An 18,829-nucleotide genomic window follows, 5' to 3' on the forward strand; every position below is an offset into this window, starting at 1 on the left:
TACTTTGACATCAGTCATGTGACGAGGGGCCAAATATTTTGCCACTTTGGCCGCTGTCCGCTTTCTCAAGCTTGCTTTCCGCTTTTGCCTCCTTTGCCTCTTTTGGTGTGAACGCACAGTGATAGTTTTATCTCTAAGTCTGCCACCACCAATAAGTTTGTTTGACCTGTTTGAATGTTTACTTATCAAAATGTCAGAAGTAATATGTGCCTCTTCTTACCTGTAGCACAAAGCTGATTTCATAAACAACATTAGGCCAGCAGCAGCAGCCTCTTTACAAATTTGAGGTATTTAGAAAGCTCATTTTATAAGTCTTCATTAAACCTTGGAGCTGACGCATTGATGTGGTTTAAAAGATTCTGTGCTGTTATTTACAACCAGCGCTTTAATTTCCCGTCGGCTCAGTGCAATAAATACAGTCCTTTTAGATCAATACTATACATTTGAGGGAAATAATACATTTGGGGATTGGCAAGTTTTAAAGGTCACAAGTGAAGGAAGTGAGACTCGCAAACAGCTCGATTTGCAGAGTATAAATCATTAACTGTAAGAAAATATCCCAGTGATGATGTGCTGAGCAAAGAGGAGAGAATGTTAATGAGAGATGGCAGCATTAACTCTCTGTGTGTCCTACTTGTGTCATTATGTGTGGAAAGGGGAAGTTTTCATATTGATTAGACGTGTGAGGTTGACCCCCTTGTGCGTCATTGAGTGTTAAATGTGTGTTAAGTGGAAAATGATGAATTCATTAAATTAACTGACCTTAATAGGAAGCTTATTTTAGCTCACAATGTGATTGTTATGAGTTTTTCAGCTGCTGTTTTGTTAACTGTATATAAAGTGTTTGTGATATCTTCCCAGCTTGTGGTTGTTATATTGTTGAATTTAATGATCTAACACTAAATGATTGTTTTTCTGTACATTCACATACTACTGATTGCGTTTTTTTTACTGCTGTATTTGTTTTTTTTAAGTTTGTTTACCATCAGCACATACCTGTGTCTGGAGAGTGAGTTTGTTTGTGAGCTTCTTCTCTGCACTGGGAATGCTCCTCTCTCTCGTTGACAGTGAGTGGTTATGTGTAGACTCTGGTGGAGGAAGTGGGTTTATAGCTCTGTTTTTGTTTTTTTTTAGTTAAAATTAAAAAACGTTAAAAACTTTCAGTCCCATGATTGATTTTGTTTATCTTTCCTGTCATAATGGCTAGAGTGTCTTTTTGTGTGTCTGTGCGTGTTTTCTTTTCACGGCACTGTCAGACTGTCACCAAGACAAATTTAATCTCGCAGGCTGAAATCACACGCTCGACTGCGACTCCCGGTTTGTAAATAAAACAGAGCAGGATGCGCCCAGGATCGACACGTGGGACTTCTTCACTCCGCATTCATTTCCATAGACCACTAAGTCTGTGTTATTGTTTACTGTGTAATATTTGTCTTGCTCCTCCATCCTAATGGCAGACGCCAGTACGTCTGTCAGATGGTTTTCTTGGTGCTGGAATCCACAACACTGTGACAGCTACTAGTCAGAAAAGTCCAATAGTGCGTCCCAAATCGCATACTTCCATACTCAAATACTCAAAATTTTGAGTATACTGCGTCAAAATGAAAAACAGTATGCATAGTATGCGAGAAATGAGTATGCAAAAGTACCAGGATGATGTACTCAAATCGGCCCGGATTTTGAGTATGCAGCTGTGGACACTTAACGCACTCATTTCATCCTCTGGCAGCAATGTATAAATGTAACTTATTGATGTTGTTTTTTACACGTGTTGTTTCCACCAAGCACCATCAGCTGTTGACGTTGTGTATGTGGTGTAACTTGTTTTTGTTTGTTTTGTTCTGCGAATGATAGGCTATGCCAGTGTTTCTCAAATCTGGTCCTGGGGACCCCCTGCCCTGCATGTTTTAGATGTTACCCGACACCAACACACCTGATTCAAATGATCAGCTCATCATCAAGCTCTGCTCGAGCCTGATAACGAGCCATTCATTTGAACCAGGTGTGCTGGAGTGAGGTAACATCTAAAACATGCAGGGCAGGGGGTCCCCAGGACCAGGATTGAGAAACACTGGGCTATGCTAATGCTAGTTGAGCTAACAGCTATCTCAAATGCTAAAGCTCGTTGGGCTAACAGTTACCGGGGCCCTAGCATTACCCGGTGAACCAGGTAAATATAATAACAAGCGGGTTAGACCCTGCACAGTGAATACATGACCAGAAGCACCACTCAGACATTTAATTTGTGGATGTATTTTAACTGCCGCAGTGCCCAGCGTAGCTCTCTTGGTAGCTTCAGTCAGCTGCACCGACCCCCATTGATAAACTCTCCACCCCTGATCGTGTTATTAGCTGTGTTTAATATACTACTGAAAAGGCTTTGAAAATTTGCTGGCAAATAGTGGCGGTGTTTGGCGGAAACGCGCTGGAAGCTGGTCACAATTAGACGTAGAAGAAGAAGAGGTCGACATCATGTCATCATTCCCGGTAAGTACGGCGCTCGGCAGTATGCGATTTGGGACAGCACTACACCCTCAAAATTTGCGCACTAAGCCAGTGAGTATGTAGTATGCTTAGTACACTCAATTTGAAAATTTTGAGTACACAGTATGGAAGTATGCGATTTGGGACACACTACAAGATGTATTGACCAAGTGCAGTTGAGCAGTCTCTGGTGTATTCAGGAGAAACAGTCCATGTGAACAACAAAAGCAGGAGGAACGACATCTGCTGTTAAAGGTGTAGTCAGCGGTCTGGGAGAAAACAAGTGAATTAAGCCCCGCCTCTCCCTTCAAACCCCACCCCTGGCTCCACGCCCGAAAGATGATGGACGTGCATCATCATGGAAACAACCATAGAAACCCCGTAGCTGACCAACATGGCAGAGGCCGGACCAGCGAACACTCGAGGGTCAGTTCGCTTTAATACGCGAAGCCGTATTTATTGTTTTGAAAGTAGCAGTAGTGTGGCGAGTTTTAGTAGTATTATAGCAAAAGATATTATGATATTTAGATATATAAATATTTTCTGATCAAAGACGTGCGATGCTCCACAATAGAAAGGCCCAGGTTGTTGAGCTTGCCTTTGAAAGAGACTTGACCCACAGATGTTCGACGGAGTGGGAGGACACTGTCCTCAGGAGATTTCACTGCAACACTCACCGGCTCCAGCTGTTTTAAAGGTATTTCTATCTTTACCTCGCTACTATTGTTTGGGTTTTGTGGTTCTTTGATAACCCTGACTCGTCAGACAACAGTAGCCACAACTCAACTGCCATAATTGATAACATCACAACAACAGGACATTTTGGCAGATTAGACAATAAGATGAATGCCCGACGGCTGTTACTGTTATGTGATGCATTTAAGAAACAATAGATGAACAACTACTGAATCACGAGAAACAGCTGTGAAAAAGGCGTTAGACGACAGCTTCCGTTTTTATAAATTTAACTTAAGAATCAAAGGAACGCTGACAAGTACCAAAGTCTGCTGACGTCACATCTGCTCCCACAGCTCCTGCCTCTCTTCCCTGATTGGGCCAGTCAGAATTTAGCCGAGTGAAATCGTTGGTCTTTGGAGCCCGACAAGATGGACCTGCAGGAGTTCAGAAACTGAATCAGGCAGGTCTGTCTGCTTTGCAAGGTTAGAGACGGCGATTTTGACAAACAGTGCAGATTAGACGATCACTGACTACACCTTTAAGTTCTCAGCTCCCATTGGCAACAAATGATTACATAAATCTGAGCAAACATTTCATTGCAGAACAAGAGGAAAATCTGCTTGATACTATGCCACAAAAACTAATCAGAAATTTTGATTTCTGAACTGTCTGTTATTATACATCAAAGAAGGCTGGAGTGACACCTCAGTATCCAGCTCAGGGTCTTACAGCACAGTCTCTTAATGCCACATAACACACTTTTTTAAAGATAACATACTGTCTGGATAGAAAAATAACGTGAATCAACACACACACATACCCATACACACACACACTGGTCGGTAGAACCTGTGAAGGCAGCACAGCGCATTAAGTTGAGCGTGATCCTATCCTTCTCCCAGATGACTTGACATTCTCAAGTGGTGTGTGTTGTGTGCTGTGTGTGTGTTTATGTATGTATGCCTCCCAGACAGACAATGAAAACATCTCGACAGTCCCTCTTTCAGTCTCACGGCTCTGCCTGCCATGTAGATGTCTTGTGTGACAGCATCAACACCTTGTACTCTCAATGCCACATCTGACTTACACCAACATTAAAAACCAAGCAAATAACAGACATAAGAAAACAAATCACCCTAATTGTTCCACACACTCAACATCTCACAGAGGAAAAAATTTATTCGACTCAGCTGTTATATTCAGGGTTTGCATCTCTCCTTTAATAGTAGCTCTCACAGTCTGTTCTCTCTGGAAATTAATAATATTATATAAACATCACTCTATTTGTTTTCACACATTCTCTGGATTCAGTGCTACCGTTATGTTAGACTGAGAGGATGAAGAAGAGGCATTAGTCCTTAAAACTGTAGTCCACATTTTGTTCTTATCCATGGTCTCTTCCTGATGTCATTCTCCACTCTTTAGGTCTGTATCTGTTTAAACTATGAAGAGCTATTACCATACAGTAATAGTGTTAGTTACCTGTCAAAAACGTGCAATTTTGAATCCCCCCTTTAAAAAAAAAAGAAAAAAAGACCAGCCTCAGGGGTGGATGAGATCTGCCCAGAGTTCCTTAAGGCCCTGGGTGTTGTGGGTCTGACACGACTTTGCAACATCAGGTGGGGGGCAGTGCCTCTAGATTGGCAGACCGGGATGGTGGTCCCTCTTTTTAAGAAGGGGGACTGGAGGGTGTGTTCCAACTACAGGGGGATCACACTCCTCAGCCTCCCTGGTAAGGTCTATTTGGGGGTGCTGGAGAAGAGGGTCCGAAAGGATAGTTTAACCTTAAAATTCAGGAGGCGCAATGTAGTTTCCATCCTGGCCGTGGAACTGTGGACCAGCTCTATAACCTCAGCAGGGTCTTCAAGGTGCATGGGAGTTTTCCCAACCTGTCCACATGTGTTTTGTGGACTTGGAGAACGCATTCGACCGTGTCCCTCGGGGAGTCATGTGGGGGGTTCTCCAGGAGTATGGGGTGTCAGGCTGCTTGTTAAGAGCCGTCTGTTCCCTGTACGACCGGTGCCAGAGCTTTGTCCACATTGCCGGCAGTGAGTCGGACTCGTTTCCAGTGAAGGTTGGACTCCGCCAGGGCTGCCCTTTGTCCCTGATTCTGGTCAAAACTTTTATGGACAGAATTTCTAGGTGCAGCCAGGGTGTCGAGGGGGTCCGGTTTGGTGACCTCAGGATTGGATCACTGCTTTTTGCAGGTGATGTTGTCCTGTTGGCTTCATCAAGCCATGACCTTCAACTCTCTCTGGATCAGTTTGCAGCCAAGTGTGAAGCAGCTGGGATGAGAATCAGCACCTCCAAATCTGGGTCTGTGGTCCTCAGCTGGAAAAGGGTGAAGTGCCCTCTCTGGGTCGGGGACGAGATCCTGCCCCAAGTGGAGGAGTTTAATATCTCGGGGTCTTGTTCATGGGTGAGGGAAGGATGGAGCGAGAGATCGACAGGCGGATCGGTGCAGCGTCTGCAGTAATGCGGACTCTGCACAGGTCTGTCGTGGTGAAGAGGGAGCTGAGCCGAAATGCAAAGCTCTCTGTTTACCGGTCGATCTTTGTTCCCACTCTCACCTATGGTCATGAGCTTTGGGTAGTGACCAAAAGAACAAGATTGCAGGTACAAGTGGCCGAAATGAGCTTCCTCCGTAGGGTGGCCGGGCTCTCCCTTCGAGATAGGGTGAGAAGCTTGGCTATCCGGGAGGAGCTCGGAGTAGAGCTGCTGCTCCTCCGCGTTGAGAGGAGCCAGATGAGGTGGCTCGGGCATTTGATGAGGATGCCTCCCGGACGCCTCCCTGGTGAGGTGTTCAGGGCACGTCCCACCAGGAGGAGACCCCGGGGCAGACCCAGGACATGCTGGGGAGACTACATCTTTCGGCTGGCCCGGGAACGTCTCGGGATCCCCCGTAAAGAGCTGTACGAAGTAGCTAGGGGGAAGGCAGTCTGGGCTTCCCTGCTTAGGCTGCTGCCCCCGGATAAGTGGCAGAAGATGGAAGGATGGAACAAAAGACCACACTTATTTAAGATTTGGGCAGTTTCTAATAGCCAAATATCCCCAGGGCTTACACCGACGTTTCCATTCTGGGATCATTGTCTCTCACTTTGTGATTCATGCAGTTGAAAAAACAAATCCTACGCTCAGCTCTTTCTCAGTTTTCCATCCACAGGACACACATGAACTCCTCTAGTTGTTGCAGTGCTTCCAGGATAAGAAGACCTCTGCAACCGCTTTGAAGAGAGTGTGAAAGTTTGTCTGTTTCTGCACAATCTTGTCTTGTTTTATGCTCAAAACAAGCAGGGATATGTTTTGACCCTGCTTATAAAAAGAGACACCATGATGGACGTGAAACCTCTGAATAGGCCCAGAGAACAGACTGACGTCCAGAGAAGGACCTAATATTGCATGGCTGGCATTTAGAATGATTGATTCCTCTGTGACTCTGTGTGTGTGCCTCCTAAAATATTGTCTGTGAGGAAGAAGATGAGAGTATTTGACAGCCGGTGGGGAGACAAACCACAGTGGCCTTTGTTGATAATGAGGGATTAGCTTATGTAAGTCTAAAACGACAAACCCACACACGGAGACTCCCTCAGATTCCACCGCTGCTGCAGGTCTTACATGTGTTGGGCTCCCTGAGGTGTAGAGTGAGGGTGAAGGGATCCAGCAGTTCGTGTGATCTCCTGAGCCAAGATGTGAAGCAGAGGTTAGCCGTTGGGCTATTTTCAAAACCTGTTTTGCAGCCCAGTTTATTGCTATGGACTGTCTGACGCTGATAAGAGCTGGTCCAAGCTTTTTTCCATTTCCACCAGTGTTCCTCAAAGCAAGAAAACACACCTGCTGGGCACTTATCAGAATTACTGTATAGAGATATACAGGCAGATTCTACCTCAGCTGCAAACACAACAATAGCCTGTCAAGATTAAAGGATAAAAATAGATGCAACAACAGAAACACCCATGGAACATCAATAAAATCCATACAGAGTCATGCAGCACAGTGAGGCTTTCAAAGCCCAGAAAGGGGAAAATTTAACTGCATGGTGATTGTCAAAGCCGTACTTTGTGATGTTGAATTGGACTGCATCAGTAAGATTTTCTGTCATTATGTACCCACTCTGACTTTGTGGACATCTTTTTTTCTATGAGTCTCTTTAAAGCTATTGCAGCATATTGGCAAGAAGAGAAAGAAGGTGCTTATCAGCCAGAGAAATGAATCAATTCGCCAGCATGAATCACCTCTTAGGTTTCCAAAAACAGCTACAGCATTTGTAGAGGCAGCTGGCCCCTTTGTAGCCAGATTCTCTCCTCGCTGTGTCTTCTCTGACTCACATTTCTCAAGTTTGAAGAGGCAAGAGGCCGTCTGCAAAGGTCTACATCGAGAACTCCTCCAAATTTTCTCCCAAGTTTGTGAGTGTTGGAGCAGAGATGAAAAAAAAAACAAAACAACGAATTAAGAGCAAGCCCAATGAACACAACTCAAAAAATAATACTAGAACTATTAGAGGGATAATAACTTACAGTGGGAAAAATAAGTATTGAACTTTTTTCTCATTAAATTTATTTCCAAAGATGCAATTCAAACAAAATTTCCACCAGACATTGGTATTAACTCAGATTATCCACACATGAAAAGAAATCACAACATTCAGGTCCATAAATAATGATTATGTGGAATTAAGTACAATAACACAGGAAAAAAGTATTGAACACACCATGGAAAGGCTGTATACTTTGGCAAGGAAATGCACCATACCATCTGAAATCTGTCTGTAATTATTACTTGAACTTCTAGTTAGTGCAAACCAACATCAGCTGGGCCAGAGCAAATTGATGGTCCTATAAAAAAGGTTGTTTTTTCACCAAGCAGTTAATTACGACACACCTCATGATGGGTGAAGACAAAGAGCTCTCTGAAGACATTCACAACCTGATTGTTGCTCAGCATCAGAATGGAACTGGTTACAGACTTATATCAAAGCACCTGAATATTCCAGTCAGCACCGATGGGGCCATTATTCACAAGTGGAAGAAGCACCACGTTACCATCAACAGGCCACACACAGGAGCTCCTTGCAAGATTTCTGACCAGGGAGTCAGAAAGACAGTCAGAAGAGTACTCAACGAGCCAAGGACCACCCTGAAAGTGCTCCAGAAAGACTTGAAGGCAGCAGGTACAGTTGTTAAAGAGAAAACAGTAGGCAATGCACTCCGTCGCCATGGCCATTCCTCAAGAAAAGGCATGTTGAAGCTGGTTTAAAGTTTGCTAAACAGCATCTTGACAAGCCTGTAGAATACTGGGAGAATGTTGTCTGGTCAGATTAGACCAAAATTGAACTTTTCGGCTGTCATACTACATACCATGTTTGGGGGAGAAATGGCACTGCACATCACCCAAAAAAACTCTACACCAACAGTGAGGTTTGGAGGAGGAAGCATCATGGCATGGGGTTGTTTCTCATCTCATGGTATTGGCAAACTTCATATAATTGACGGAGCAATGAATGGAGCCATGTATGGGGAAATTCTTGATATGAATCTGCTGCCATCCACCAGGATGATGAAGATGAGACGTGGCTGGACCTTCCAGCAGGACAACGATCCAAAGCACAGGGCAAAGTTGACTCTCAAATGGTTTCAAAATACAGAAAATCAGAAAGTCACACCTGAGCAGTGTGGGCGATTAGTTAAAACATACAAGAAGTGTCTGGAAGCTGTCATTGCAAACAAAGGCTTCTCCACTAAGTATTAGATGAGTCTCAGTTAGTGTGTTCAATACTTTTTTTCTGTGTTATCGTACTCAATTCCACATAGTCATTATTTATGGACCTAAATGTTGTGATTTCTTTTCATGTGTGGATTATTTGAGTTAATACCAATGTCTGGTAGAAATTTTGTTTGAATTGCACCTTTGGAAATAAATGTGATGAGAAAAAAATAGACGCATTCAATACTTATATTCCCCACTGTAAATGTATAAAATGATATGAGTGGGAAAATGATGACAGTAGAGAAAAGAACAAACAGTATTATTAAGTATCTTCTATGTTGTGTTCTGTACTGAGCAGCACCTGCTTCAGACTGCATCTTGTGCATTAATGAGTTTTTGAGGAACTGCTGCAGGGCTTTGGTTTATTAATGTGGAGAAGAGAAGCAACACAAAATGTTCCCAATTAAAATGAAGATGAATTGCAACAGCCGGTTCCCTGTTGTGGCTCTACTTTAGTCTCTAAATCTCTGCCGCACAGGCAGGTCATTAAGCGCTGAAGGCGGCTGTGGTCCCGCGGTGTTGCAGCCTGAACCCATCACACCCCTCCATGAGAGCTCTGTATACTTTACAGCAGGAAACAAAGCTGAAGAAGAGAAGGCTTGAATACAATAAACAGTTCTGAGTGAACCCAAATCATTATGTTATCATCATTTGCAGAATGGGATGAAGGCCCAAGAAAAAATTAAATCCTAAAAGCGCACATCTGTACATGAAGCTCTGAAAGATAAAAAGCTCCTTTAGTCACTTTCTATTTCTGTCCATAACTGTGCCCCATGGGACAAAAAGGTTTCACTTTATTACATTGCAAGTTTTGTCCTTGGCATATAAAATAATATAAGGAAATCATTTATCTGTAGTTAAATTAATCTGTTTTATTTAGCTGAATATTTAAAAGGGGGCTATACATGTTCATGGACTGTGAGGACAAAAGATTAAGAGCTCCCTCTACTGACAGGCTACTCTTACACTCACAAACCCAGCCTCCTTCATTTAACCAGATAGAGCATGGATCAAACTCTAAAATTAAAACAGGTCAAATATATTTGTCTCAAACATGGATTCTGTTGTTATATGCCACTCTTATGGTGGTGCATTGTTCTTCTCCTTTCTTCTTCTTGTGTATGTTTTTTTTTTTCCTTTGGCACTTTTCACAGTCTCCACAGTTTGTCTTATTACACAGATCTTGCATACTTCCACATTGGACTTAAGTTTGGGTAATAGTTGTTTACAAATCTTTCCACAATTTAACTTTTAGTCATCTTGTTTTCTTCTGCAGTTTTTTTTTTAGACTTCACTGTTTTAGCAATATGAAGGTTTGGGGGTTTTGTACTATTTAGTGACCACTTTTTTCCTGTGGTGAAAGAATCTGCACTAGTGAAGGAGTCACAACATTAAAGGCACATAGCTTCCAAAAATAAATGTTAACCGAGACAAAAAGGCAGATTCAAACTGTCATGGATTAAATATCATATGTACGACCCTGACGCTGTCTACTTGATATGACACAAAATGTTTGACTGCTGTCAGTGATTAATTCTACACACAAGCATCCAGGTAACATCTTGGTTCGAGTCCATCCAAAACAACTGGTTACCCTGTGCCTTTGAAGCACTCTTGTGTATTTTACACAGCTTCTTCTGAAAAATGCTGCTTTATTTAGTCGCTGCCTTACTGCCCACTTCAGCACGCCACATTTTTCTAACAGCAAAGAGGACAAACCACAGCAGGTAGCGCTTTTAAAGAACATTAAACTACACTTTTTGCAACAGTACCACTTTTCCAGTCTTTCCAGGACCATTTTTGTGATTTCTGAGTAAGGCATTACTTTTTCAACAAGTTTCTTCTTCAGGTTAATCTCTGTTGTAATGATTTTTAGTTTCAGTTGCAGAATCATGATGATATAATTTTTCTATTTATGTCTAGGGTCAGCACTCTTTTCAAGATTTTGGGGTCAGTTTCAGTTTCCACCACTTTTTTAATGACATTTGAGTCATGTTCCAGGTGTGATCACACATAAAGTGGATGCTCTGAACAGAAAGAGCTGGAAATGGTGAAAAATGTAAACCTGTTCATGAATGACTGATGGCAAATGGACCTGTTCTTTGCAGTGCTCTCACACCAATGCAGACTCTCAATTGTACAGAATCAAGCTAACATCCACTGAACTGACTGATTTTCACACTTCATGCTGTAAATGTCTCATTTGGCAGTGTAACTTGGTCCAATTGTATTTAATCAGGTTAAATAAAGTTTGGTTCAAACATTATACAAAGTGTGTGACTCCATTTGTTTTAAGGCTTATAATACACTAGTATAAAAAAACACTCCAAAAAGGCTCACAGCACATGTTATTCCCATGTGGTATCCCATCCAAGAAGTGATCAGGCCCAACTCGCCTGAGCTTCTGAGATACAACTTGAATCGGGTGTGTTCATTAATTTAACAAGTAAAGTGTATCTGACTTTTTTCAAATGTGGTTTGAATCCAGACTGTCTTGGTTGTTCCCTCTGTGAGACAGATAATATTAAGCAAAAAAAAACTTTTTTAAGTCTTTTAGTGAAATTTGTGGGTCTTTGGCTTTCCACCCAGCCTACAAAATGTGATGTTTAATGACAAAACCTGTACTTAGTAGTGCTTGTGAATGTTAAATCCTGACCTAAAGCGGGCTGTTTCGGATTTTAGGGGTTTGCCAACGTCAGGGATTCCCTTTTTTGACCAATTAGGAGCAAGATCTGATTGATCCACCGGAGCACATACCCCCGAACCCCCTCACTGCTGCTGGAGAGAAATCTCTTCAGCACCGGGGAGGAGGATGCCAAATTTGAAGAGCCATCACAGCTTTGTTTTTGGCTGTAAACAGCCACATAGTTCCATGCATAAGCTTCCCATCTTGGAAGAAGACAAGACTAAGTGGCTAGAGTTCATTTATGAGGGAAATGTGCCAGCTACACTCAGTAAAACTGTGCATGTGTGTGCTAGTCACTTCATGGCCGACTGCTTTTCCAACTTTGGACAGTACAACAGAGGGCCAGCAAATAGACTGATCCTGAATCCAGGCGCATTACCAACCATCCACCAACAAACCTTGGACCCTGGAAATGTGAGTATTTTAAATGCTGTGGAGCAGATGTAAGACTTTTCCTCAGTGTCCCCCCTGTCTCTGTGTTAGCTTCAGGATGCTAACTTTAGCTGCGGTCAGCCTGTTGTCTTAGCCTGTAATGTTACGGTAAACGAGCTTCGCTGTTTTCTAAACATTGTGCACTCGGAGCTCGTGGCGCTGCTCTCAGTGAAGCAGAAGAGCGGGGCGGTATCAGTGGTGGCTCATTTACATATAAAGGTCACGCCCACTAAATCAGAGCGTTCTGAACAGAGGGGCTATGAGAGCCTGGAAACAATGCTGCTGTACTTGATTTATTGGCTTTTTGGACCAAAACATGTTACTACCATTTCATGAATACATCAATGATCCACATTAAACTGCAGAAGAGGAGCATTATATGGGACCTTTAAAATTAAACTGAGAATATTTATGAAGTTTTTCATGATGTGTCTCTGCATTTGGCAAAGCTGTATGGAGAAGTGACACATCTCCGCAAATGAACACAGCGCAGGCACCTGATATGTGATAGGGTTAATTATGGCATTCAGTGGTGGATGTGGAGAATGCAGATAACACTTGCTGTCCATGAGAGCACTTCAGTAGTTGCTTTGCCTGCCTGTCTACACAATTACAGGCTCGAGAGAACATGACACCTCTTCTGTGAAACACCTAGACACAGGTTACTATTTCTGTGTCTTCAAAGATGCATATTGAATCTTAATACTTCTCTTTCAAGAGTGTATAAAATTGTGAAAGGAGAACACTGACATGTAGGTGTACTGTGCAGCCATTTGTGAGACATTTTCACATTTTAATTTCCCTTCATTGTTTTACTTTCCCATCCCAATTAGTGCTCAGACCTTTGCTAGTCTTTTTAATTATGCTCTCACAAAAGCAGTTTGTATCCTCTTTGGATACACTGCATCACATTCATTTGGAGCATTTATTGCAATTAAACTAGTGCCACGTTGCTGATGTTCTTTTAAAACAGCTGATTAGTCTTAAACTCTCAAAAGCACACAACACATATTTCATGTGTTGATGCTCAGGGAGTTTTGTTTTGTGTGATTACCTAATTAGATCGGGTTTCCTCTCGTTGTGCCTGCAGCAGAGAGCTCATCGTTGTGCAAGTGTTCAGCTTACATTTTGTTCTTTCTGTATGCAGTATGATTTCTGTAGCCTTTCTCTTCTGCAGTCTTACTATTTTTCTATCAGGGACAACTGTCACATGTAGGCCAAACATTTAACATCCCTTCAACCTTTTCTCCAATCATGTTTAATAAGATTGAATAAAGTGTAATCTTCCCAAAAAGTTTCAACCTGGGAAGGTTTACTATTATTCATTCTTAAATGCTTTCTTTTCAGTGGAGTTGTGCTTAGACACATAAATTCCTATTGCTTAGAAATTTGGGAACTTGCTAGTTAGATTAAAGTTTGGAGCTAAGCTGATATGCTTTTTAGAAACAACATGTTTGTTTCTGTACACATGTCCTTTTTTTAGAATAGTATTAATTGTTCTGCTGTATGCTCTGCTGGTGTGATTTGTTGCATTTTTATTGTTATTTGTTTGTGGCGAATGCAAATTGTGAGTGTGTGCAAATGTACAGTCTGTAACTGACTGTATGGTGCTGTCTGGCCCAGGTCACTCTTGTAAAATAGATTTTAATCTCAATGAGGCTTTCTACCTGGTCAAATGGAGGATTTTATGACATATCATTATGGTAAAGTTTAATTGTCTAATTGTCAGTGAGATTGTCTGAATTGGTTTGGATTTTCCAGAAATTGTCAAAAATATAGGTTTCCTGAAAGAAACTATTGTTAAGGAATCTTTTAGGTTTTTTATACGGTGGGTAAAATAAGTATTGAACGCATCAACTTTTTTCTCATCACATTTATTTCCAAAGATGCAATTCAAACCAAATTTCTATCAGACATTGGTATCAACTCAGATAATCCACTCATGAAAAGAAATCACAACATTCAGGTCCACAAAGAATGATTATGTGGAATTAAGTACGATAACAAAAATGTTCAATTGTAATTAAGTCAGGTGATTGACCAGGCCATTCTAACAGATTGATTTTCTTTTTTTGAAACCATTTGAGAGTCAACTTTGCCGTGTGCTTTGGATCGTTGTCCTGCTGGAAGGTCCAGCCACGTCTCATCTTCATCATCCTGGTGGATGGCAGCAGATTCTTATCAAGAATTTCCCCATGCATGGCTCCATTCATTGCTCCATCAATTATATGAAGTTTGCCAATACCATGAGATGAGAAACAACCCCATGCCATGATGCTTCCACCTCCAAACTTCACTGTTGGTGTAGTGTTTTTTGGGTGATGTGCAGTGCCATTTCTCCTCCAAACATTGTATGTAGTATGACAGCTGAAAAGTTCAGTTTTGGTCTCATGTGACCAGACAACATTCTCCCAGTATTCTACAGGCTTGTCAAGATGCTGTTTAGTAAATTTTAAACCAGCTTCATCATGCCTTTTCTTGAGGAATGGAGTCTTGCAGGCTGAGAGTCCATAGAGGCTGTGGCGGTGGAGTGCATTGCCTTTTGTTTTCTCTGTAACAACTGTACCTGCTGCCTCCAAGTCTTTCTGGAGCACTTTCAGGGTGGTCCTTGGCTCGTTGAGTACTCTTCTGACTGTCTTCCTGACTCCCTGGTCAGAAATCTTGCAAGGAGCTCCTGTGCGTGGCCTGTTGATGGTAAGGTGGTGCTTCTTCCACTTGTGAATAATGGCCCCAACGGTGCTGACTGGAATATTCAGGTGCTTTGATATAAGTCTGTAACCAGTTCCATTCTGATGCTGAGCAACAATCAGGTTGAGAATATCTTCAGAGAGCTCTTTGCCTTTACCCATCATAAGGTGTGTTTAACTGCTTGGTGGAAAAAAAACAACCTTTTTCATAGGACCATCAATTTGCTCTGGCCCAGCTGATGTTGGTTTGCACTAACTAGAAGTTCAAGTAATAATTACTGACAGATTTCAGATGGTATGGTGCATTTCCTTGCCAAAGTATACAGCCTTTCCATGGTGTGTTCAATACTTTTTTCCTGTGTTATCATACTTAATTCCACATAATCATTATTTATGGACCTGAACGTTGTGATTTCTTTTCATGTGTGGATTATTTAAGTTAATACCAATGTCTAGTAGAAATTTTGTTTGAATTGCAGCTTTGGAAATAAATGTAATGAGAAAAAAGTTGATGCGTCCAATACTTATCCCATATTTTAACTGGGGTAGAGTCTGCCGTTAAATTCGGCCAGTTTTCAGGGACTTCACTACAAGCACTCATTTGGGTTAAGAGTTCACTCTCCTGAGAATATTGCCAGCACTTTTCTTTACCTTTGAAAATGCCATTTTGTTCTGAACAACACTCTGGTGTTTTTTCACCATCAGTAGTTATTTGGATGTGTCACAGATATGTTGAATTATGTGAATTTAGACATCCTCAGATCTGAGTTTTCTTTAAGTACCACACCAAATGCCTGAAATTACCTGGGTGACTCAATGTCATGTCTGTAGAGTTAAAAATTTCAGCCTTGTCTTCTTCTGCAGCTGACACAAAATGTTTTGAATGGTAAATGATCACTGGTTGTGTCACAGTGCAATGAAAAAAATAGCTTCAAAACACTTTGGACACTTCTGTTTGGCTTTTCTGGTTTTCAGATCCAGTTGACTCTGGTTGGTGAGCGATATAGACTGCAGACTCATCTGATCTGCTGGTACTGGTTCTCTGTTGTTACTACAAAGTTTAGCGACAGGCACCAGTTTTTTAAGTTCATGGGCAGTAGCTCAATTTGGAGAAACCTGCACCAGCAGATTATGTAACATCTCTCCTGTTCTCTGGTTAGTATTAAAGTTTCTCATTGACTCAAAAAGCAGAATTGATTCTTTGGGGGTTTGAATTTTATTTTAATAGGTTTTAGTCTGGCTGCAAAGACATGCCATCTGTTTCAGGACATGTTATTCAGATAAAGTAAAAAAGACATTCATGCAGGTGTAAATGATCAGAAAGTGTTCAGATCAGCACCAACGTCAGATACCGTGTGGCTCACATTGTGCTCATTATAGAAAAGGTGTGAATGAAAACTGAACAACAGGCTGGCAGATATACCAGCATCATCTGGCAGGATCTGATCATTTGTGAAGCAAATTTATCTAAATCACAGCAATCCAGTCCTTCCAAACAATTTAGCAACAAGTGAGATCCTGAACTAAGGAAAGTCACAGCTTTTGATTATGCGCCTGAGTCTGGGTTTTGGTTTTGTGTGGTGTGTACTTAAGTTCCTAAAAGGATGGGTGTTCGTGTGAGGTCATCTTGTTTTTTTGAGAGTTAAGAGAGAAAAAAAGTATTTCACAGTTAAAGGTGCATAGCAGAAAGTAGTTTTCTGGTAAGTAAATGAAAAGCTGTAAAGTGAGTTTAAGTGGGTAAACTGAGAAAATAAGTGACTAATGTCAAATCCCAAAACCTGGTTTGTCTCTGGTATTCTCTTAATACTGGTTGTATGGCACTCTCTGTTTTCTGCAAGCTGAAATGGCTGCTGCTGCTGCTACAAGTTTTTCCCCAGTGATGCAGTTTTTCAGATGACTCGCCAGGTTGTTTTTTCCTTGTTATGACAAGATAACTCGAGTCTCACAGCTTGTGATTTGGAAGTTACAGCTGTGTTGAAACATTGATACAAATCCACACAGATGATACCATTTTACTCTTGTCTGATGCAGCTGTGCCTTTTCTATTAGTAACAGCAGATCAAACACCACCATCCACTGAGTTCTGAATTAGTAATATATGAAGGACAACTTCTGTTAGTTGCTTTTAAAGTAATGGTAAAAAAGTGCTTTAACATGATGAAAAATAATCCCTTTAATGGGCTGATAACCTATTGCCCAATTTGTATTGGGCATATAGTTTTTTTTCCCTGCCTGTCATGAAGGTCATTGTTGAGTATGTGTAGTATTTTTAGATATTTTTTCCACCTTGACATCAGAAACCTTCCTTACACAATATTTTTCATCAGTACCAAAACTCCTACCCACAGCATACTGTCATAGATAAGCTGTTTAGGTAAGTGGTGAGCAATAACTGTGACATCAGGCCTGAACAACTAAAACTTAATCCCACCATCCTCTTCTAGTTTTCTGACCATTATGTATTACTGGTTTATACATTAATTTTGTCTGCAATATACTGTGAATGAGATAAAACTTAAAAGTAAATAAATCAATAACTGAACATATAAAACTGCATTTCAGAGTGTACTGTAAATATTCAGCCAAAGTCTTTACAAATTATTACTGAAAAAGATATCCAATTTAAATCATTTTTCTATGTCTCATCAACTGTGGTTTAAGGTGTTTTTTTTTCAACAAAAGATAAAGAAAGCAGGACAGCTACAGATATGTACATGGGTCAAGGTTTGTATTTGTAGAGTGCTCAGGATCCGAATGGCTCCCAAACACCAGCCTCGGACCGATAGACCATGAGACTTCAAAGATCTCAATGGAACAATAGCAACAAATATATGAATGTAATCGGCATTTGGTCAGTATCTGTCGATAAAAGTTACAGCACAGACAAAAACACTGTACTTTGTGTTCCTCTGAGTATTTTTACCTGTTGTATTGATTACTGTAACATGTTTATTTATATAATGTTAGTATATGAAATAATGTAAAGATTACTGTGTAAATAAATAGAAGAAAGGGAAGCAGGGCTATTTTTCTCGGCCTTTAAAGCCTCCATGTAGGACGCCAACTCTTGGCCGCACGTCATCCTTCAGGATAATAGGTTGCGCCCACACACAGCCTTTGTTCTTGGCCTTTGTTTGAGCCCACAGCTGGAGGAGGAAATCATAGAGAGCATTAAGAAATGAAGGAGCTCCAGACTGGTGTGACTTTTCCCCGTCAGAGCCAGAGAGCTTCACGCTTGATGTGGTGTCATAATAGAGATTCCATAATGGTTTTCTAATTGGACTCAGATGGCACAGCAGAAACATTTCATGTCACTCATGTCTTTTATGGTGCTCTCTGTCTGTTGCTGCCCCTCTGCCTTCACCAGTAAAATGATTTTTTGTTTTATTGTTTCTTTACCTGTCCATCAGCATCTGAGTTTCCCAATCATTCGAGCATCATAAGAGTGAGCATGGTTATTAAATATCTATTAGTATTATACATCTTACTAGAACTTACAGTGAAATTATCAGTCAGAAACCATGTCAGAGTGCCACAGAGAAGTATGCCACAGGGAATGAAGAACAAAAAAAAGTTTACCCACATTCCACATTTAAACCAGTGTTGAAATAAATCAATATTTACTTTGAAAGTGGAAAAATAAAGGAAGCGTGAACCTGTACATTCACCTTTGAAAGCTCTTTAACTATCAGTCAAAAATTGTATCACACAGTCTGTACCTCTAATGTGTGTCTAGGTTACAGGTGCAGAGATATAAGTGTATTGATGTGTTAAAGTAAAATAAAAAGACAGTAGGATAATAGGAGTGATGTGTGCACAGTGCAGTGAAGCACTAATGTAACCAGAGGCAGATTTCTGTTATAAACACTGGTTTCAAATGCAACAGCTTTTGCTAAAATTCCTGTTTCTAAATCTTGGACGAAAAAAAAGTGGAACAAAGGTTTTCTTGTTTGGCCCAAGTACTTCAAGACAAGAAAAACAGTTCTATCTCTTCTTTCTCACCTCATAAAAAGCATAAAAAGACGAGGAACTCATGACCCCTACTCTGTCAGAGAAATGAAAACATTTGATCCACTTATTCAGTGTGTCTGTGTTTAGC

Source organism: Halichoeres trimaculatus, unplaced genomic scaffold, assembly GCF_033239565.1.
Source record: "Halichoeres trimaculatus isolate MK-OKI-2021-1 unplaced genomic scaffold, fHalTri1.1 fHalTri1_scaffold_4, whole genome shotgun sequence".
In the NCBI taxonomy this organism is placed as follows: domain Eukaryota; kingdom Metazoa; phylum Chordata; class Actinopteri; order Labriformes; family Labridae; genus Halichoeres; species Halichoeres trimaculatus.